This window comes from Strix aluco, chromosome Z (assembly GCF_031877795.1).
Source record: "Strix aluco isolate bStrAlu1 chromosome Z, bStrAlu1.hap1, whole genome shotgun sequence".
Classification (NCBI taxonomy): Eukaryota; Metazoa; Chordata; class Aves; order Strigiformes; family Strigidae; genus Strix; species Strix aluco.
In genome coordinates, this window is record NC_133971.1 from 45,000,904 (window position 1) to 45,017,207 (window position 16,304).

A 16,304-nucleotide genomic window follows, 5' to 3' on the forward strand; every position below is an offset into this window, starting at 1 on the left:
ACCCCCCAACACTTCTTTTTTCAGCTTGCTAATTACTTATTTCCTCCTTATTTGCAAGTTCTGAGAGTGTTACTGCACTGGCTCGCATATTAATGACCACTGCATAAGAGACTTAATCTTCTAACAACTGTAGAAATACTTGGAAAAATACATTTTAAAAACTATGGACAACTGATACTCACTTTTTAGCAGTATTGGCTCTACCCTAAACTGCTTACAGCTTGCACTGTCTCTTACTCAGTGTGCTGTCCCCTATAACTATTAGATGCATCCCCGTACAGCTGTTATTCCCAGTACCAGTGCATGGGTTTGTTTTATCCTTGCTGCAGAATGTGGCACATCTCCTTGTTGAGCTTCATGAACTGGATTCTGCCTCACCCTCCAGGTCACAGAGGTCTGTGTTAAGGTCCTTCAGTTTCTTGTATGAGCCAGTTTAAGTAGTGGAATGTCACCTGTCAGTTTGCTCCGGGTGTGCTGTGTGTCAACACGCCAGCAACTAGTGAAAATACTGAGCCGTGTGGGCCCCAGTACCTGTCCTCGGGGTGCTCCGCATGTTACAGCTGCTAGCCGGGTGTCCTGCTGTCGGTTGGTTTTTGAGCCTGGTGGTCCAGCAAATTTTCAAATTTTCAACAGTCTGTTTATCCTGCCTGTGAGTCTCAACTTATAGATGAGAAAGTTCCAAGAGGCTCTGTCAGGAGCTGTTCAGAGCCTTGGTCTTTGCCTGTCTGTCTGTCTGTTCTGGGCTTTCTTGCAACTCTCCCCTTTACCTTTTGGTTTCCCAGAAAATGGCAGGAGGGTCAGTGGCCTCAGGCATTAAGCCTTCCTTATCTGTTCTGAGTTAATACTAAAGTGTAAATTGCCAGTGTCCTTCCCCTGGGGATTGAGATGGCAATCCCAGTCCTTTCCTGTTAGAGGCTTTGCCTCTGAAGATGGAGAAAGTGACGGAGTTGCAATGAATTGAAACTGTAGGCTAGCAAGTTATTTTATCCATTGGAGTCAAAGAGTAGCATTGTGCATCTTTTCCCTTTTAGAGGAAGGAGCCATCTCCTCTTTGAAATGTTCAAATGTCTTAGAATGACAAAAGAAATGTACTATGGGAATTTCCCTTTTAATCATTGAACCAACTTTTTGTATGAAGAAGTCTTACAGAACCTGGCGACAGTCCCCTGTGCACGCAGAGATGTACGGCAGATACTTGAGCATCAACAGCACAGTGTCTCTGCCTAGATTCTGTCCTATTCTCAGTAAACTATTTTATAATTGAGATGTGATCTATTTTTCCTGTTTTTAAAGCAGTGATGTTGAAGGTTAAACGTTTAGAATGTAGCTTAGGTCAAGAAAGCGTTCTTTCTGTTCAAGCCAAAGGCCTCCCTCATCAGCAGAACAAGTCGACAGCTGTCTTTGATCCAGGACATCCCGGAGCTATTAGATCTCGAAGAGGGTACATTGTCAACTGGCCAAGCAAACTCAAGGTCCGTGTATCCTTCAGTGAACTACCCTCATAATAATACTAAAAATCATGTCTAGAGGTCAAGAAGACCCTTGGCCAGGTGAAGACCCTTTCCCTGAGCATGTATAGTAGTAGAAGTCTTGTGTCAGCACTGTTATAATTGTATGTAAATTACTAACCAATCCTCCTAGAGAGGATGGACTTGGAAAATTACTAACTCTGCCAGTTCTGTGTATAAATATATCGGGAAATGTCCCATTGGTGTGCTTGATTTGTGGGAAACCACTGAGCCCCAGGGCTTGAGCAACCCTAAAACAACTGTCTTTCCTGAGTGTGGGTTTACTGACCTGTTGCACAGCGCGTGATGAACCCGCTTTTTGGGCACCAGCCCCAACCCTGACAAACCGTCTCTCCCACCTCACGTTGTGCCCACGTGGGGAAGAGTTGGGCAGCTTAAAAAGCTGCTCCCCAAAAGCTGCCCCCACGAACCCCCTTTTGCAGTGAAAACGACCTGAAACCCCAGGAGCGTGAGCATGAACCCGCCTTTCTCTGCCTTTGCAAATGTTTGGGTGCCCCGGGAGCGGGGCAGGGAGAGACCCCGCCTGGGGTCCCCGCCAGCAGCCCCCGCCCTGGCTGCCACCCGGCGGGACACGCGTGCCGAGCCGAGCCCCGTTGAGCCGAGCCGAGCCCAGCCCAGCCCAGCCGAGCCCTGCCCGCGGCTCGCAGGCGTGTTCCTGGGCGGGGCTGCGCGCGCTGCCGCTGGGCGCCGGCGGTCCCTCAGCGCGGGGCTCCCCGCGGCGGATGCTGCGCTCCGCGGCCGCGGACGGGCGGGACGGGCAGGTGCGCGCTGCGGCCGGCGCTGCCGCCTCCCAGGTACGGCCCGGAGAGCCCGCGGGGTGTGTGTGTGTGTGTGTGTGTGTGTGTGTGTGTGTGTGTGTGTGCGCGCCCGGGCGGCCCCGTCCGGCTGCCGATCCGAAGCGGCGGAGGCAGCGGCAGCAGCCGCGGCGGTGCCCGCCGGGGCCGGCGCTGGCGGGGGCGGGGGGGGGGGCTCGGCAGGCAGCGGCGGCGGGGCAGGGGGAGCGGCGGGGCCGGGAGGGCGGCGGGATGGGCGGGGGGTGCCCCGGGGCGGGCGCGGGGGGGACGGGACGCTGAGCCCCCGGCCCCGACGGGGCGGGGCGGAGCGGAGCGGAGCGGCTCTCGGTGCCGGCGGCGGCAAACCGGCCGCTTTTGCCGGGCAGAAGCTGCGTCCCGGCCCCGGGCCGAGACACACCCCCCCCTGCGGGCCCCACAGCCCCGGCCCCGGGAGGGGGGAGCAGGAAAACGCCCCCCCCCGCGCCCGGCGCCCTCCGAGGGAGAGAAGCGCCGCTCCGTCCTGCCCCCCCCCCCCCCCCCCAGCCCCCGCCGCCTCCGGCCCCCCCCGTGGGGACCCCCGGGAGGAGGGAGCCTCGCCCGGCCCCTGCGAGGGAGCAGCCGCTCTGGGTGAGTACAGCGGGACCCCGAAACGGCAGGATTTCTGTAATTGAAAGGAGAAAAAAAAAAAGAAAAGTGCTCTCCCCCCCCAGCCCCTCGGACACCAGCTGGTGTATCTTGGTGCTGGATTCCCGGGAAAAGCAGAAAGGGGGGGGGGGGGGGGGGGGGGCGGGAGGAGAAGCAGCGATTTGGGGCTGGAAAGGCAACATTCCTCAGCACTCTTCTGGTGGAGGAGTGACCCAGCCTTATTTGGCCATTTTAATTACATTTTGACTCTCTCATTTTAAATTACTGAGCCTGTGAGGTATTTTCAGCAAGTACATTTAACTACAAACTGCTTTAAATGGATTCCGCAGTTAGACTTGGATGGCTGGGAAGGTAAACTGCTCTGCTGTCAGATGGACTTGGCCGGGATACTGAGAGCAGCTTCCCATGCCTGCTCCCGCATGAGGTTAGATATTTGTGTGTGGGGAAGAAGCCATTTTGTGATTGAATCCCATCACTAATGGCAGACAGAGCCCAATAGAAAAACTGCCTGGGCTGCTTCTCCTGCCAGAGGCTTATGCCAAAATCTCCTCACGTGAATGTGTAAGCCCAGGCAGCTCTGATCCAGGTGCGTTTTCTGTCACGGAATGTAGACTTACAAAAATATGCGTGAAGAGGACCCCAGAAGGTCATCTTGTCCATCCTCCTCCTGATGTGATTCATTCCAGATTTTTTGTCTGGAGACAATAGTGCCACTTTCCAATAGAAATCCTGTGACTCTAGATGTCATCACCTTCCTCGGATAGGTTGGAGCCTGGGGATGAATACTGCTGAAGGGAAGTCTGCCGTCCGAGCCTTGAGAGGCTTAAGCTGGCTCTGTGTGCAGTAGGAACTCCAGGACCAAGTGTGCCTGGCTAATTATCTTAGGCTGGACTGATTACCCTGGGAGGTGTGTTGCCCAAATAGAGGTGCACCCGTTGGGGTGCAGGCTGGCAGAGCCAGCACAGTGCGCGGTCTCACACCACAGGGGCTGCCTGGCTCGGGCCACACGGCATAGACGTGTCCTCCCTGGGGATGGCCAGATAGTCCAGAGGAGAGTGTTCCCAAGGCCCAGCAGCAGTTCAGGATGCTCCTTCCGTGTTTCAGGGCACCTTTCTCCTTGTCTCCATTTCTCGGGATACAGTTTTTGGAAACTGCTTGCCGAGAGGGCAGGCTGGGGTGGGGGCAAGGAGCGCTGGCGTTGCCGTAGGCCACGCTGTGCGACCTGGCCCAGCAGGCTGAGCAGCCTGTCAGGCAGTCCTGTGCTGCAGCTGGGCCTCGCTTTGGTCCCAGAGTAGCGTTTTAAGGAAGGAAATGCCTTTTTCTGTAGTCCATATAAAAGCACAGATCCTAATTTTAACACTAACTAGCTCTTGGAAGACTTTCCAAGAAAAGCAAGAGTCATGATGCCTGTTTGATGGAGGAGGAGATCAAAGCAGAGCACCCAGCTGAAAGGGCGTGAGATGCGGGGCCTGAAGGAGCTGCCATCTGCAGCTGGGCAGCAGCAGATACGTGTGTGCTGGGCTCAGGCCTGAAGCAGCTTGGCCAAGGTTTGTGGCAGAGGGGCACATAAATCAGTTCTCCCTTGTTGTATTCAGGTGCTCCATCTACCAGGGGATGTGGCCCTTTATGGGATCTGGGAGATTACGGCAGATCTGGATATGGATGACTCGGTGCCCCTGGCCTACACTGGAAATGCTCTTGAGGTTCTTGCTAATAGAAGGAATAGCAGAAGTAGACAGTGGGGGATGTCTGTGGATTGCTCGTGAGCAGTAATTCCAATGCCTTATTTGTAAAATAAAAGACAACGTTTTTTCTTGGTGGCGAGTTCAAGCTTGCAGAAGGCACCCAGAACACTCCCCGTGACTATTGTCCGTGTATGATGGTGTGGAATTAAGATCGAGCTGTGAAGGTGGCAGGTGCTTTAATTATGTATTTTGTGATTTATTTACCTTTTTCCTGGGATCTCTATTTAACTGCTTGGTGCATTCTAAAAAGCCACAAACACCACAAGGCTCACCCAGCTCTCCATCGGCAAAGATTGGAGGCTTCAAAGTCTAATTAAATGTTTGAATTTATTTCTGGAATTTAAAAACCAAGAGGAAAGGAATAACAAATTCCCTGCCAATGTAACTGTGACAGTTGTATATATTTTTTTCCAGTTGGCAATCCAAAACAACAAACACAAGAGTATTTCACTCTAGTAAATGTGCAAATAGTACTTCCCTCCTTATCTGTGCAGCAGTTCCATTCACAGGTTGTTGATATTCAAAATGCTTCTTCTCAAGGCCTGAGGATCACAAAAAGACCTGGCTGGTTGGATGCATGGTGTAAAGCTATCCAGGTTCCAGCAGCTCCAAACTAATGTACGCTGAGTTCCTGTGACAGGAAGTTTTAGTTTTATTCTGTCTGAGGTTTTGGAGGGCCGGCAGGTCCATAGCCTGTGTGTGTTTAGTGGAAATATAAAAGCAATGTTTGCGTCTCTGCACTTTTGTAAGCAAAAGTCTCCTTCCTGAGTAAATAAGGCCCATCCCATTTTTTTCACTTCTGGGGTCTGTTTTCAGGTTAGTTTCCGGCAGGCAAGAAGATCACGTTGGATGTTGGGAAGCTCTTCTGAGAAAATGGCAGCTGTGCCCCTCTGCTGGTGTTACCCGTTTTGGGAGGCTTTGCCACTGCTGCAGGCGGTGTGCTGAGCTGAAGGGACCTTGGGGCTGACTTACTGCAGTGGTTCTTGTGTTGTGCCCCTTGTCAGGGGCTCAGGGGAATCTCTCTTTTGGCTGCTGGGGAGGGGGAAGGCGACGAGACTGGCTGCCCTCAGACTGTGCACCAGCGCCGTCGCCTGTACCTGCATGAGACTTGCCTGTTGGGAGTGAGTGTTAGGGGGTGACAGGTCGGGGGTGAAGGTTTTCTTTCTGCATTGGATTCACAGGTTTCCTTAAAGTGTTCAGGTGGAATTTGTAGAACTGTACAAGGAAGGTTACAGGCATACTTCCCTGTCTGCATCTTCTCATGATTTGTGTTTCTGCCTCTAAATTACTGAGGTCTTTCTGCTCTGCTCACCCTTGCTACCCCAGAGAGGAACCTGCTTTTGTGTAGTTGCTGTTAGCACTTGTGACTCACATTTGCGTATCAAGGGTGTAATTATATGAAAGTCTGACACTAGGATTATTGTTCTGGGCTATTATTAAGCGCTCATCTTATTGCAGTGGGTCTTGAAGGGAACTTGCTAGTTATTATTAACCATAAGCATGAATGCATAGAGCTGCAACAGACAACTTATATTGTTGCTAATGCAACATAAAGCTGAATCCTCCTTCAGTTCTTCCCTCCTAGGCTTTTCCCGATTCCTACATACAACTGCATGCTTCAGCATATGTTGTTCTCCTGTGCCCTGCATATAATCCTCCAGATTTTGGTTTCTGATATCCCTTTTGGGCTGTTGAAAATACATTGAGGAGAAGCAAAGCTCTCACAGATGCACGTTTTGCATGGGCCGAGGGATTTGTCCCATCTGAAGGGTGGTTTTTTTGCCATGTGACCTCTACAGCCAGAGTAGCATCAGTGTGTGGTATCTAATTCGTCATTCAGGGTTTTGCACTTTCTCATGCAGAGTCCCCAGGTCCCCTCAGACTGTACCTGTGCTGCTAAAGGAATGAGCTTGGACGCTGCTCAGCCGTTCTTCTGAGCTCGTCCCTGGTGTGCTGCTGGCCTGCGCGAGTGTCTGGATGGGGCTGGGTGGTGGCGCTCAAGGGGCTGTTCTCACCGGTGGTCATGCACTGGCCCAGGGTTGGATCCCTTCGTGGGTGTGCCTGGGGGCTACTGGGCCCCATGGGAGTTCAGGCAGGGCAGCCTCAGGGCCACAAACCCATCTGTGGCCCTGTTCTGTTGAGCCCTGTAGATGTAGCCTTGAAGGCTGACCGCTGTTGTGCTGTTTGACCCGCTGTGGCTCTGTGACAGAGGAGTTCCTTGTAATAGCAGAATTTTGTACGATTATCCCAGAACGTGGATGAGAATGTGCCTCCCGTTGCCTCTGTGAGCAGGGGGGAAATTTACTTGCTTGGAGCCTTAAAACTCCTTTGATTCTGTGTCCCCAGCTGAAGACAGTTTTTTCTCGGACTGACAGGTTTTCTTTCATGTGCAAATTCTGGATGGTACAAAACTATCATCTGCAGAGCCCAGCAGTCTCTTGTTTCTCATACATGTACTGTGGGCTTCTGCACTCACCCTTCTTAACTGCTTCCTTATTTGTGTTCAGAGTAAAACTGTCTATAAGTTAGCGTCCTGCTTTGGTGTAGGGAAATGGAGTTGAAGACAGACTTCTGAAAACGTAAGCAATGCTAGTGCAAGATGAGAGGTAAATCGGATGTGTGGCACTGCTTTGGTTTTCTATATTAGTGCTAGTGGGAGTTCTTCGATCCTGATGTACAGGTATGGAGTCTGTCACCACAACAGACTAAAATCTTCTGATTTAATCTCGTTTTATTGACTCTATTTGAAGTATGGTTTTAAAGTTGTTGTCAAAAACTTCAGAACAAAATGCCTTGAAGGAACTGGGAAAAAAAGTTATAGTTGCATGGAAAATTTTTGATGGTTATAACTGGCTTTCCAAGAAGAAAACAATTTTTCCACCTTCTCAGTATTCCCAGAAGAAATAGAGTTAGAGATCAACTAGCACCCATGGTCTTAGCTCCAGTCTCTCTAGAAAAAGTTTGTGTGTATCAGAAGGTAACTCATTTCCATGCAAAACCAATTTCCCTGATGATCCCTGCCCCTTCGTCTTCTGAGACTGCTTTGTGTGACATCTGCCAGTTGTGTCAGATTCTGTGGTAGTTTTATGATGTCTGTGTCCAGTTGTTTGTAGACTTTCAAACAAAAGTAAAGTGTGTCAACCATGATTTAGCAATTTTTTTTTTTTTTCCAGAAGGCACAGAAGGGCACTGGAGCTTCACTGAAGTGTGTAAGCTTGCTTTTATTTTGGTAGGGCTGAGCACAACCAGGAAGGTGGTGTTTTGTGCAGACTGGAGGTTCCTGAAGAAAAATAAATTGATCTTACAGCTTCTTTCTTCTCTCTGGTCCTGGCCCTTTTGGTTTTGGCAGTTCCAAGCATATACAGCCTTCGAGCATTTGTCTTTGTGTTTTCGTGTCTCAGTGGCTGCCGCCTTCTCTTCCACCTGGCGGGGACCTGCTCTGTTGCTCTGAGGAGTCTGTTGGATTCAGCAGCCGTGGTGGAAGGTTACTGCCTGTAGCTCATCTCCCATCTCTGGAGGTTGTCATCACAGCAACAGCAGCCAGCAGCTGCTGGCTCCTCAGCTCCCGCAGCGTGAAGCTGGCTGGTACACTCCAGCATGTCAGCGCTGTGAACTGGGGGGAGCTGAAGAAACGCTGCACAGTTGCTCTTGTTGCCCCTTTGGTCCTGGTGTTGATCTCCAGCAAAAGGGAAGAGCTGGAGGCTCAGTGCTGCTCCTCTGGCAGAGCCCATGTGCCAGCCCTGAGCTGCAGGACTTGTCTTGGGGCGAGGTTCAGGCTGCGCTGAAACCGGCAGGAGTTTCCCTCGTCAGTTCAGTGGGGCCAGTGTTTTGAGCCTGATGTCTCCAGAGTGTTAGATGAGCATCTATTGCCAAGGTCACAGACTGAGGGCCAACTTTCACTTCAGACCCTAAAAAATAGGCACTTATTAAGCTTCCAGTGAAGGTAAAGCAAGATAGTCTGCTCTGAGAACACTGAGTCTCCCCAGCAAGCTCGGTAGCGTTTGTGTACCAAACAAGTGAATTTAGTGGCATACTAACCTAGTGCACATCGCTTGGGCTGTGTAGGGTTTTCTAAAAATGTTTTCTTTCATGTTTGTCAGCACACATATGGATTTGGGGAGGGGAGGGAATTTGCTGTGTTCTGACTGAAGACTTGTCATTAAGCCTACAGATGTATTAATTGTGTATGATTGTCTTGGCTGTAAGGAGCCAAGGGAAAACAATTTAGACATTAGCAATTTTATCAATTATTTACAAAGTGTTCTTTTAACAAGGAAAGCGTAACTTCCAATTCTAGACAGCTGAGGTCCAAAGGAAGTGGAAAACACCATCCACAGGAGTTGGCAAGTGTTTGTGTTCTGAAAGGCTAAGTCCACGTTAAAACCAGTTTCCTTTTGTTTCAAACAAAAATAAAGAGGGAAGGAGAAGCAATAGCTTATATCTTGGTGTAGATTATAACTGTATCTCCGCAGCTGTATTATGACATCAATTTGGAAAGATGTTACAATAGAAGGGTGCCATCAGCACTCCATCTAAACCGTTTCAGTATGTGGACCACAGTCTTCACTGTATCTAGTGTAGGAGCTTTCTGGGCATCTGTATATTTAAATGTGGGTCCTGGGGTGGAATGGTGATTTTATTTACTTGAGTTTCTGGCTCCTGCACTTTTGCAACTCTGATCAATGTAAGTGACAGAGTCAGGCTGTGTGTGCAGTAGAGCTGAGTCAGCTGTTGTGATACAGCAGTCTGGACTCAGCTTCCCCATTTCTTGTTAGAGCGGAGCAGGAAACGTCCTGCTGGATGTTAAGCTTGGCACTTTAAAACAAAAAAAACCCAAGTGATTCCTCTAAATGCTCACATATGCTTTTTTGCCTGCAGCTTATTGCTGACTGAAAAGTTGTTCATGAAAAATGGTTACCACAAATCTTGTTACCACAGAAATAACAGAAGCAGTGAGTTACCATCTCTAAGGGCTTGAAATACACAGTTGTTTGTGGTTTTCTTGAAAGTATTAGTAATCAATCATTCTGGCAGGACTACCAGTAGGATTATGTTGTACTCCTGCAATGTCCACCAGCCTCCCCACCTTGCTAGGTTCTGGTTTGGGCAAGGGTCTAAAGTGTTTAGCCTGACACATCTGCTCTCCAAGTGTAAGTGCTGTATTGCAAACCAACAGAAACCCCCATCATGGGATGATCTGGAGAAGGACAAATATTGTCTGAAGCAACATGAACATCCTTTGCGTATGCAAATAATATTTACATGGATAAAATGTTCTTGCACTCTATCTGTGGGGGCAGTATCTAAAAGGTTGGAGTAACTTTTTCAGCTGTCCAAATACATCTCCTAACAACAAAATCAGAGCTGCTTAGACTTGACATGCGGAAACAATCAGTAGCATTGTGGAAGAAACATGCATGTAATTGTGTTTTTTTTACTTCAGCAGCTTCTTTTGTTTCACTGAGCAGCAAATGATGCTGAATTGCATTGCTCTTGTTGCCCCCAGGACTGTTCGCAGCCAGGATATGAACAGAGTTTGCCAGGAAAGGACAGGTTAGCACTGCTGGGTGAGCACAGCACACAGGGTGCTGCCAGCCTCTGTTATAGAGGTGTCCTAGAAGAAAGAAACAAAGTGTATGATTTTTATTTTTGTTATAAAATCCCTCGTTTTCTTTGCATGGTGGAAACCTCTTGATGGGGATTTCTTAATATCACTTCCCTAGAACCTTGTAGATAAATAACAGCTTCTGCCAGTAGAAACAAAACATAATTTCAACAAAACAAGACTTCCCTTATCCTTTGGGGTTCCTGAAGGAGCACCTCTCCCCTCTTTCCTTGACCTTGCACCCAAGCTGTGGCCTTTTCTTTCCTTTATCTCCATGTAGTGGTCCCTTTGCTCAGCTCAGGACCAGAGTCAAACTTGGTCTCCATGTATGTGGTGCCCACACCAGTGAGCGTGCCCACAAATAGCTCTCAGGTCACAGGGAGGGGGATGTGACGGAGAAAAGTTCCTGGTTTCTGGACCAAGGTGGCTTTGGAAGTCCTTTCAGAAAGAGCCAGGTGAGCCTGTGGTTATTCTGCACTGTGACAATGGGCTTCACAGATGGAGAGCAGCAGGGCGTTAGCCAGCTGTGTTACAAGGCGCCCCATTTCTCACTGTGGCAGCTCACCAGAGTGTGTCAGCAATGCAGAGTTAAGATTTTTGACGGCAAATCCTACTATAAACACTCGAGCCCTTTTTAAACCTGGAAACCGTTTCCTATCAAGAGACTTGAGAATCAGAGTCTCCTTTTCCTTTTTTAACGGAAACTGAAAGCTGTAGACTGCACAGTTATAAATAAGTCCAGAAAACAGAGTATGGGTGACACCCCGTAGTGTGGGTCTGCTTCAGTTTGGGGCAGCTGCTTAAAGCAGAGGCTCTGGGAGGTGTGAATGACTCAAATTCCTCCACAGCATCCTGATGCCAGGAGCGGCTTGCAAGAGAGAGCTTGCCTCAGCAGGGGGTTCTGCACATGGATGTGCCTGTACCTGCCCTGAGGTAGGGCACTTGCCCAAGCAGATGCGCTCTGGCTGCTGTGTAAGTGTTTGAGCACTCCTCCTCCTGCCACCTCCTGTGGCTTTTCTTTTCCTGGTGATTTCTTGCTCCATCTGGGAGGAGAAGCAGTCTTCTGTTACAGCCACATCAGAGGATGATCTGCAGACATGGTGAGCACGGAAGGCTCCTGATCAGCTGGGTCAAGCTTTGACTTGAGCTGAGTCATGAATAGCTCAGTTGTTTATACTGGGGATATTGCAAACAGGTATTCATCCTTATAGATATATACTCCAGAAAGCATTTTGAGATTGACACCAAGGTTAGCAGCAGAGCAGAAAAACCAGAATGCCTATGAGTAAATAATTATGCAGGGTACCCCCTATTTTCTAGATTTTTGTATTGCATTGACTGTGTAAAAGGCTGGAGAGCCATTAGCAGGGTCTGCTGAGATTCCTTTTCCTTCCTTTAGTGTCTGGCAGAAGGAGAGGGTGTGGCAGGGCATTACATGCTCTGGTTATTTTCTCCTACTGCATTGAATCTTCAAGGTCATTGCTAAATCTTGGCAGTATCCTTTATTCAAGGCTCACTTTTTCCCTCCAATCTTGCATGCTTTCCTGTTGTTGCTGCTGTTGCTATTATATTATATACATGATTCTAAGATTAATTGTTCAAAATGTTACCTGAGCTGCCTTTCTTGGCAGATGTCAACTTAGTAACACAGTTTCATGAGGACTTAAAACCTTAAATACTGAATTCTGTGCTCTATATCACTAATCCAAAAGATCAGAAAGAGTATTAGGCAGGCTGAAAAATAAACCTCTGGGGCATTTATGTCAAGCAGCTAGGTGTACAGAAGCTTGATGTATATGTTAACTGTGAAATAACACATGAAAAGCTGACAGTGAATGAGCCTGTCATTCATTCTGTCTTATCTTGGCACATGGAAATAAACATAAATTGTAGAAGACCCTTGCTGTATGAGACCAACATACTATTTTTTTTTTTTTAGAAGGATTGAATGTGACCTGGGGAAAAAAAATTGGTTTAGGGAACACAAAACACTGGAGGTTTTTCTTCAGTCAACCACATTCTTCCGCTTGTTGCTTGACAACAGGACTTCTGAGTCACTGATGTTGCTTCCCTATCAAATATGAGATGATTCCAGAGTTCCTTGGTAAATTCTTTCCTAGCCCTTGCAGACCTGGTCAGGGCTGCACATTGAGCAGGACTTTGCACATTTGACTTCTCCCTTGTGCTGCCCTGAGGTTGGGGGCATCTGTTGAATCTCTAGACTCTTTCTGGCCCCTGGAGAGAGGTGGTGGGTGCAGGCACTCAGCAGGGCCCTCAGCCGGCCAAGGGGGTCTGCCTGCTGTGGCACTAGTTTGGCAGAGGTGGGAGAAGAGAGCTCTGAGACCATCTACCCAGCCTGGCTCGCTGGTGTTTAACGTCATGGTTCAAGTCACCAGCTGTAGTTGTCTGATTGCGGGGCAGCCTTCAGTGCTGTTTTATGCATTAAAATATGCGAGGTCAATTATGGCCAGTGAGTGTGTGCTAGGCTATGCATAGTTTTAAATTGAATGAAAGTGCCTCTGCTCTTTTTCTTAAGATTTTTTTTTTTCTCCTCTCCATTGAGCTTTGCTGTACTCTCTCTCTGCTCTATCACTGGTAACAATGCTGAGTGATAAAATGCCTCTTGACTTCCAAGTGAGGTCTAATAACACCAGTTTCAAACCAGTGGAAGAAGACAGGACATTGGTATGGCAGTCACTAGTTTCTTGTTTCCCCCTGATCTGGTAGAATGTGTCGTATGGCCTTTGATAATTGTAACCACAGCAGCAAATAGTGATGGGTATATTGCATTAGGATCTTCCATCTCAGTAATCATATTCTGCTTCCAGATGCCTTACAGGTCACAAAGTAAATTAACATTCAACGGCGATACATCAGGATGGTGCGGAAAATTTCCTCCTCCCTTTCAGAGAGATGATCCAGGTTGTTCGGGACCTTGGAGCAGATGCTGACTTTTCCAAAGTCCAACAGTGTCCCAACCTGACAGTTACTGAGCAGGCTGCTGTGTAAAGGCTAATGAAGTTGTCTGCCCAGATTAGTTGGAGGGGCCATACAGGGATCCTCAGGTGGAAAGAAATTCAATCTATACCAGCAGAAGGCTGGGAAAGTGACTGAAGGGGACGGGGTGTATTGGAGCTTTGGTAGTAGGGTACTCGCTGTTGTGGGGTGAAGGTTTTCTTAACCCAAAAGCCTTTTAAAGTTGAATAGGTTTCTATTAGTTGTATTTCTTTGCTGCTGGTGTGCATTCCAAACTCTGGCATAGGAGCTAAACAGCACGGGAGTGGCATGTGGTGCTTTTGGAGACTAGTTATGGTGCTGGCACAGATGTGAGTGTAACACTAACGTACCCTGGAATCAGAGGGAGGTGTGCTGGTGCAAGAGGTCTCGGGTGAGTGTAAAAGCAGTAGTGATTGTGGAGGAAGTTAACATGTCCAGCTCTTGTCCCCAACACCTTGTAGGAAAGACTGAAAACAGCAGCAGAAGTGGTGTGCTGGATGCAGTGGAGAACAGCTGTACCTTATATGAATAACATATGTAATTGATCCTTCTTTGAAGGGTTGTTAAATTACTTTTGGTCTCTCTGAAATGAGGCAGGTAAATGTGTCCAGTTAAATTTCCCATTTGCTCTGTGCATAAACAGGTTTAGAAAAGTGAATTTTTGCCCAGCCACAGGATGTCCGGAGATGAGTATGAGAGCAAGTGGGATAAATTGCTTCTGAGGAGTGCCTGTTGCTTCCTACAGAAGTTAAAAAGACATGTCAACCTTTACATGTCTAAAGTCAGAAGAGATCTCAGTCTTACGGGGATGTTTTGTAAAGCATTTAAGAGGATGAAACAGAGGAGTGGTTAAACTGACCGGCTGAGTTACCTCCTCAAATTGCATGTGTGCGTGTTGTTACTTCTATTGGGCACTTTAGAAAATAATCTCCTTCTCAGGAGGTACTAAGCTGAATACACTTCTGGATAGTGACTGCACGTAAGGATGTAATACTTCGAAGGAGAAATAGAATTTGCTTTTACATTATTTAATGAATTTGCCTGTGGCCTATCTGCTACTCCCTTGTTAATAACATGAGTTTTTCTGAACAGTTCACAGATGTGTTGGTTCTGTAGTTACGGAAACATATAAAAAGGAAACTGTGCTCACAGATACATTAGGAGAAACTGAGAGCATTACACTTGAATGTGAAAAGCTACATCTTGGAGATAACATCTGAGTACACAACAACGCAGATACGACTGAAGAGAAATACCCATGTGTGGTGGTTTAGGTCCTGCCGGGGTCCGAGACCACGCGGCCGCTGCCCCTCCCCCACAAAGGGAGTGAAATACAAATCCCCTGGGCTGAGATAAGGAGAGGTTTAATACAACAGTGCGACAGCAACACAACAAACAACAACAATAACAATAACAGTAACAGTAGTAACAACGAACAGAGCAAGATATGTGCCAATACAACAGTGAGAGAGAGAGATCACACAACACACGCGTTCACCAGTTCTCCCGCACTCCTGCGCTTGGGCGCCAGGAGGTGACATCAACATGGTATTGAATAACCCGGCTAGAGCTTCCCCCCGCTGCTGGGGAAACTTAACCCTATCCTAGCTAAACCAGGACACCATGAGATTGGTTATTTACTTCAGAATTGCTGTCTTGCTGTTTGTTGATACTGCTCTGATACTCTTAGGAGGATACGGGGGGAAAATTAATACTTTTGAAAGTCGTTTGTGTCTGTTTCTGAAGTACTGATTGATCATGGCTCAAAATATTTGACTTCAGTATACTTTACAGTCATGCAGATACAAAACCAGACAAACCAGGATATTTCTGAGGATTGTATTGATGCTCGTAACCACAGCTCAGATATCTCTGTGGATTCTGGCTGGTGTATTTGCAAAAGAGGCTGATTCTCTGCTGCTGCTGCCTCTGTGTTAAATAGTTCCCCTTCAGGGCTCTGTTGCCTGGCTGTGGGGTTTTCCTCATACCTGGATAAACTGCGCCTGTCACTGACCTCACGACAAGCTTCGTCTGACCTATGAAATGTCCTGCTCCCAGCAAGAGTGTCGTCTGGGACAGAGGCTGGTCAGGACACAGCAGCCAGTTACAGACCACACAAGGGCAGCCAAGAAACCCAACTGAAATGTGTTTTTGCATGCAGGTTCCTAGGTCAGCATGGCTTTGGTCAGGCAGCTGCTGACTTGACAGAGAACTGCCTCGTGGCATGAATGTCTGTTTTTCCCTGCAGCTGCATCTGGTGAGTCTCTCTGTTCTAGTTTGGGGCTGGAAGACTCCGCTGGAGCCTGTTACCCCTGCTCTGGAGTTAGCATGGAGGAAGCATCGCAGCTGCAGTGCTCCTAGGTGATACAAATATTGTGCCATTTTAATTAATTGGCCTTTTTTTTCTCAAGTCATGCTCTCATTCTCTAGTAGTCATATTGATATAAAGCTGCCTTAAGCCAGGAAGAAGTGAGCACAAGCTCTAAAGTGTACAGAACTCTTTCACTGACATGACTACGTCCACTGCAAGGCTCATACCGCATATTTCTGCTGATGGGAAAGCTGGCACTCTCTCTGCTGACTTCATTTAACTTCTGTAAAGGTGGTGTGTGAAACATGTAATTGGCAGTATCCAATGCTGTTAGACTCCTTATATAGCCATATTGTAATCTTGGAAACAAACTTCTTTCATTCTCTATCAAATAATTACCTAGAAATTTCTTTAAAACCGCTCTTTTATGTATGTTCCCATCTTCTCTCACAAGAGTGCATTTGACTCAGGGAGATTCTAAGCCAATATGAGTCTTTACTGTTGCATTTATTTTAAGCAAAGCATTGGTTTACCTAAGCTGAGTTGGACCTTTACTCTAGGGACGCAGGAGTGGAGACTTGCACCGTCTGAGCAGTGGAGGAGATGACTGTTGTAACTTGGATGGAGGGGGAAGGAAAGACTCCTGTGGACTTATAAACTTGAAGCAGAAGGTGGAAAAGGTGATGTGTATTTATGCCC

General features: G+C 47.9%; 1 long non-coding RNA gene across 1 annotated transcript in view; it reads left to right on the top strand.

The window, feature by feature from the left end:
- Positions 1 to 2,788: 2,788 nt before the first annotated feature.
- Positions 2,789 to 16,304, top strand: part of LOC141917887 (uncharacterized) — a 109,737-nt gene continuing 96,221 nt past the window's right edge. Inside the window, exon 1 of the long non-coding RNA XR_012621498.1 lies at positions 2,789 to 2,929. This is a non-coding gene — a long non-coding RNA (uncharacterized LOC141917887). The remainder of the gene's footprint in view (positions 2,930 to 16,304) is intronic.